Genomic DNA, 6,678 nt, shown 5'->3' on the forward strand with positions numbered 1-6,678 from the left:
CAGATAATTCCTTTGAAACTGGAAGGTCTTTGGTCTTCCAAGTCACCTGCTAAGTACACACGGTCAGAGGAGTCTGGGGAAAAAGTAGCAACATATCCCCATTTCTCCCATAAAGTGAGAGAACTGAAATACTCAACCTTATACCCAGGGACAACATCCACAACAAAACCAAGTGTCAACTCTTCCACTCAAACCTCTACGTGTACGCAGATGGGGAACGCATTGACAGAAGACCTGGATGGTCCAGTGGCTGTGTAGGAAACAATGAAGCATCAGATGGATCTAGTGGCCCCCGAGATTTCCAACTCTGGAAGCCATGGGGGGCCAACCTGAGAACCAGAGCTGGAAAGGGGGACAGTTTTCAAACTCTAGTAAAAGCTGTGTCTGTAGTACAAGTAAGGGCTGAAGAGGCTAGACCAGTGTGGGTCTCAGAGTCCTAAAAGTTGGATATCCTAGTTTGGGCTCCAATTTAGTAAGAGCATAGAAGTTATTGTGATGGTGCTTACAAATTAAAAGTCAAGGACTTTTTACGTACCCATCAGAGAACTGAGATCTCAGAGGAAACTATCACCTAGAAATCTAGATAGACAGGCACATTAAGAAGGACACAGTCATTGTTAAGGCTGAATAATATTCCACTGTGTGTATGAGTGTGTATACACCACTTTTACTTTGTCCATTCATCTGTTGACAGACATTTGGGTTGTTTCTACAACTTGGTTACTACGAATAATGCTGCAAGAAACATGGCTGTGCAGATGTCTCTTCAAGATCCTGATTTCACTTCAAGATCCTGATTTCATTTGTTTTGGGAATGTACCCAGAAGCATAATTGGAGTGTATTATGCTAATTGAAGGAAGGCAGACACAGAAAGACAAATACTGCACGATATAACTTATAGGTGGCTTCTAAAAAAGCCAAACTCATGGAAGTTGAGAGTAGGGTAGTGTTTTCAGGGACTGAGGTGGGAGCCAAGTGTAGAGAAGTTGGTCAAAAGGTACAAACTTTTAGCTGTAAGATGAACAAGTTCTGGGGATCTAACCTACAGCATGGGGACCATAGGTAATATTACTGAATTTTAGGGGTGCCTGGGTAGCTTAGTTGGTTAAGTGTCCAACTCTTGATTTTGGCTCAGGTCATGATTTTATGGTCATAAGATTGACCTCTACAGCAGACTCCATGCTGGGTGAGGAACCTGCTTAAGATTCTGTCTCTTCTTCTGCTCCTGCCCCATTTCTGTTCTCTTTCAAATTAATGCAGCTGAATTCTATACTGTAAATTTGCTAGGAGACATCTTCAAACAATTTTTGTAATGTTTATTTTCAAAAGAGAGAAAGAGAAAGAAAGAGACAGAGAGACAGACAGACAGACAGAGTATGAGTCGGGGAAGAAGGACAGAGAGAAAACCAGACACAAAATCCAAAGCAGGCTCCAGGCTCCAACCTGTCAGCACAGAGCCTGATGTGGGGCTTGAAACGTGAGATCATGACCTGAGCTGAAGTTAGATGCTTAACCAACTGAGCCCCCCAGGTGCCCCACAAAGAGACATCTTAAGAGTTCTCACACTAACCGTGACCAAGTGAGGTGATGGGTGTGTTAATTAGCTTGATTGTGGTGATCATTTCATGGTGCAAATGCATATCAAAACATCAATTTGTATGCCTTAAGTATATATAATTTTTATTTGCCAATTAGCATTCAGATATAACAAAGCATTCAGATACAACACAGAGGTTGAAACTGCCCAACAGGGAATTGCTAGAGGAACAGAAGCAGAGCTATGAAAGATCCTCAGGAAGAATCACAAGAAAATGCTACAAATGAATTTTTAAAATTAACCCATCAAACCCCCCTCCAGGACAAAGCCCCACACTAAGAAGAAAATGTTGGGGAAAGAACTCACATTGAGCAGTGCATCAACAGAGACACAAGTCCAAAAACGTCCGAATCAAAATTAGGACATGGAAACAGATCCCAGAGAGGGTACAAAGCAGGCCACCATATTTTCTGAAACTGCATGAATACACAGAAAAGAAACTCTAGAGCCATGAAATTAGAAAAGATATGCTGACTCTTGAATCCTTCTAAATTTCAGGAAACAATCTTTCACATAAAATAAACCACAGAAACAACAGAGCACTTATCTCATGCAACATTCTTAAAGGAAGAAAGTGAAAGTCTAATAAATGTCCTACCATCAACAAAAGCACAGCAGGAAGTCATGCCCGCAAAACAACATTTGCAAAAACATTAAGAAAAGAGTACAGGATAGCAAAAAAAAGAGCAGCATAACTCAGAATCAGAAATAATTCAGGAATAAGATTTTTAAGATCAAGGAAGAATTAGAAATATAAGAAGAAAGTATTTCAGAAATATTGACTGAAATGAAAGAAGCAAAAGGGCGAATAAATACAACAGATGATGACTTAAGATAATCTGGAGGTTAGGGGCACCTGGAGGCTCAGTAGGTTAAGTGTCTGAATCTTGATTTCAGCTCAGGTCATGATCTCACAGTTCATGAGGTTGAGCCCCACACCAAACTCCATGCTTAGAGTGTGGAGCCTGCTTGGGATTCTCTCACCCCCTCTCTCTGTCCTTCTCCCACTCTTGCTCTCTCAAAATAAAATAAATAAACTTAAAAAAATAAAAATAAAAAAAGATAATCTGGAGGTTAAAAACAAAGAAGAAAAAAACTAAAATAGAAAGGAATCAGGGGCACCTGGGTGGCTCATCTGTTGAGCGTCCGACTTCAGCTCAGGTCATGATCTCGTGGTCTGTGAGTTCGAGCCCGCGTCAGGCTGTGTGCTGACAGCTCGGAGCCTGGAGCCTGCTTCGGATTCCATGTCTCCCTCTCTCTCCCTGCCCCTCCCCAGCTTGCACTCTGTCTCTCCCTCTCTCAAAAATAAATAAACATTAAAAAAGTTTTTTTTAAAAAAAAGAAAGAAACGAATCAAACAGAAATAAAAGAAAGAAGTTCGGGAGCATTTAACACATAGGCAAAGAAGATTTAGTATATCTGTGAAAGGAATCCCCAAAAGCAGAAAGAAAAGAAAATAAAGGAACAGAATACAAAAACCTATAATCCAATCAATGTTTCCTAAAATAATGATAAAAAATGAAGCTATGTGTTGAAGAAACAAACTCAGCTCAAAATCACCAACACCAAACGTACTCAAGAAGAATGACTCAAACTTAGAAAAACAAAACGAAACAAAACACAGTTCTTTGGAAATCTATGCAAAAAGAACAACTGACTCAAAATGAAGAGAAAATTTGATCGTTGCTAGACTTGTGATAGCATCATTTGAAACTAGAGAAAACTTAAGTATCATTTTTTAAATATTCAGGAAAGAAAATGTAAACCAAGGAGTTTTATATCCAGCCAAACTATCCACAGAATAAAGCTCACAAAACAACAGTCAGCAATACATGGGAACTCGGAGAATATTATTCCCTTGAATTATAGTTCTGAAGAATACAACAAAAGTAGGCTTCAAATAACCATTAATGACTACAGTGGCAGTAGCCTCAGGACTAGAGGTCAGTCGCAAGACAGACTGGCAAACCCACAGCTCCCCGAGGGCTCTAAGAGGGTATGAGGTCTCTTGTGCCATCATGACCTGCTACCATAACATGGTACCATATGCTTAAACTGGAGAAACTGAACTTGGGGAGGGCATATGCAACAGACACTTAATTACTTTAAGGAATTTTTTTTTTAATTTTTTAAATGTTCATTTTATTTTTTGAGAGAGACAGAGCAAGCAGGGGAAGGACAGAGAGAAGGGGAGACAGAGGATCTAAAGTGGGGCTCAAACTCATGAGCACGACCTTAACTGAAGTTGGACACTTAACCGACTGAACCACCCAGAAATATTGACACCCCATTTTAAGGAACATACTGGTGATGGAAAACAGCAAAGGGTCAGAAGGTGTTTGCGGAATCCACAAATGAAGGCAGTTACATTGGCTATTCCGTAGGTGACTTCTTTAGCGTTCCACAAGGAGGTAATTCTGTCCCTTACTGTTTGCCCATCCTCCTCTTGATCATCTTCTTAATCATACCCCACCAGGCTTCTCTGCTCCTCAAAACTCATCGGGGCCCCTTGCTGCCAAAAAGAATCAAGCCCATCACCCCAGCAGTGCATTCAAGAACCTACGTACTTGGCTGTCACCTGCTTTTCTAAACGTATCTCTGGGAGCTGCACCTTTATTTTCTTGTTTTGTCTCCTTTAGCAACTCCTTCCTTCCTCCCTCCTGGCTTCTGCCCGTGACGTCCTTGTGCCTAACGGCACCTTATCTGAATCCCATTCACGGCTCAGGGCCCAGTTCAGCCCTGCCCTCCTAATAGGCTCGCTTCCTTCCCCACCCACCAACTGGATGCTTTTTCTCCTATCCTTCTTCCTTGATTACAACTTTCCTGACTGTGATCACTATGCAGTCCTTCACTAGGTCTCGGGTATCTTGATCAACGCCTTGCACAGAGCCCTCTTTCAGGAGTGCCCTAGTACATTATTTGCTGTAGTACAATAATTCCCCCAAAATGGCAGAGTCACAATTGTGCTGGATCTTAATTTTTCTCTGGCCATAAACCCATATCAATTTTATTCCAGTTGTAACCCTTATCCTCAGGAAAAGTAAAATACACACATGCACACACACAGTAATTTCCGCATAGTTACAAGATGGCCACACATGTCCTTAAATCTATGGGGGGTTGCCTTTTGGGTAGGTCCAGTTTCCCAGTGAGGCTCTTCAAGAAGCAGGCTTGGTGCCACCATCCATCCCAAGCAGACCAATTCTGCCCCCACAGAAGACAGTGTCTCCCCGGGCAGCACCGAGAGTACGAGCTCTCTCTTACTTTGAAGAACTTCCTGCTGACACCCTACATGCAATGTTTTAGCACTGGTTGAGGAGAAAAGCTTTTGCACTAATTTGTCATCTCTATACCTCTCTCTCACATCATCAATCACCCAATCACAGGTACCAAACAGAGGACAGAAGGGATAACAGCTGAAATATGAGAGTGCATCGGATTTCTCCAGAGAGGTGGCATTTTTTCAACTTCCATTATTTTCCCATTTGGTCTCTTTTTTTTTAAATCAATATTTTGATTTTAGCAGCCCAGACAATCCTTGTGTGTGTTACCTAAACACAGGGGCACTGTGGCGGAACTCCCAGACATGGCGGCAGGAAGGGTCTACTTCAGTCCTTGCTGCTCTTTTCTGCACCAGTGGGGTGAACGGAGCCGTCTGTGGAGGCTTCTGAGATGTAGCTTTTCATCTGTGACAATCAGTGGTCTATTCTATGTCAAAACTTTGGAGAATGAAATGAAACGGTACAAAGGAATTTTTTTTTAAAGATTATTTATTTTTGAGTGAGAGAGACAGAGCGCGAGTAGGGAAGGGGGCAGAGAGAGAGGGAGACACAGAATCTGAAGCACAGTCCAGGCTCCGAGCTGTCTGCACAGAGCCCGATACGGGGCTCACACTCATGAACCGCGAGATCATGACCTGAGCTGAAGTCGGACGCTCAACCGAGGAGCCACCCAGGCGCCCCATCAAGGGAATGTTTTAAGTGACGAATTACACAACACGTAAATGCTGAAATGAGATCCCTTCACACAGAAAGTAAACTGGATACACCCGCTTGCCGACCAGCAGGTCTGTAAGCAGTCACATGGACAGGCGGTGGCAGCTCAGGAAACAAGGTGACTGTTTTAGGGCACATGGTGCCTGATTGGTGCAAGGGCGCCATTCGTCCAGGAAGGTTACTTGAGCACCCATTATGTGCCTGGGGTTACTGTTGGCTCCGGCTGCTCTGCGGGGAATGATCATGAGGTCCTGCCTTCACGGTGCTTCTGTTTTCCCATGAGTGGACACGAAACAGAAGAATGTCGAGAGAGTTCTCTACATCATTTAGACACTGCAGGTGCTGTAAAGAAAATAGAGAGTGGTGTGTCTGCCCCAGGTCACAGGAATGTTGTTCCTTCTGGTGGGACACCAGGAAAAGCTCCTCTGGATGACACTGGAGGTTTGGAGACACCAGGCGGGAGAGGAGTTTCCAGAAAAAGCTCAGACAGAGTGACCGCCAAACATCTTGGTGCTGGAGTGAGGTTGGCAACAAACCCAGTGTCTGGGGCTCCAGCAGAATGAGCCAAAGCTGATGATTTAGGAAGGGTGGGCAGGCCCCACTTCCGTAGCCCCTCGTAAGGACAATGATGGGAAAGATGGAGAATGTAAATCCCACAGAATGCTCTATTCCACAGACGATGGGAAAAGATTCTTGGAGAATGGGATTTTCCTGCCTGGTTATTGTTCCATGAGCTAGTTAATAACCTTGACGTCATCTGAAGGAAAAGCCCCCACTGAAGTCATTCTTAAATTAAAAATTAAGGGGGCGCCTGGGTGGCGCAGTCGGTTAAGCGTCCGACTTCAGCCAGGTCACGATCTTGCGGTCCGTGAGTTCGAGCCCCGCGTCGGGCTCTGGGCTGATGGCTCAGAGCCTGGAGCCTGTTTCCGATTCTGTGTCTCCCTCTCTCTGCCCCTCCCCCGTTCATGCTCTGTCTCTCTCTGTCCCAAAAATAAATAAACGTTGAAAAAAAAAATTTTTTTTAATTAAAAATTAAGTACATGCCTCTTTGATTATTAAATATATACCCTATTTGATTCTTAAAT

The sequence above is a fragment of the Leopardus geoffroyi genome, chromosome B4 (assembly GCF_018350155.1).
Source record: "Leopardus geoffroyi isolate Oge1 chromosome B4, O.geoffroyi_Oge1_pat1.0, whole genome shotgun sequence".
In the NCBI taxonomy this organism is placed as follows: Eukaryota; Metazoa; Chordata; class Mammalia; order Carnivora; family Felidae; genus Leopardus; species Leopardus geoffroyi.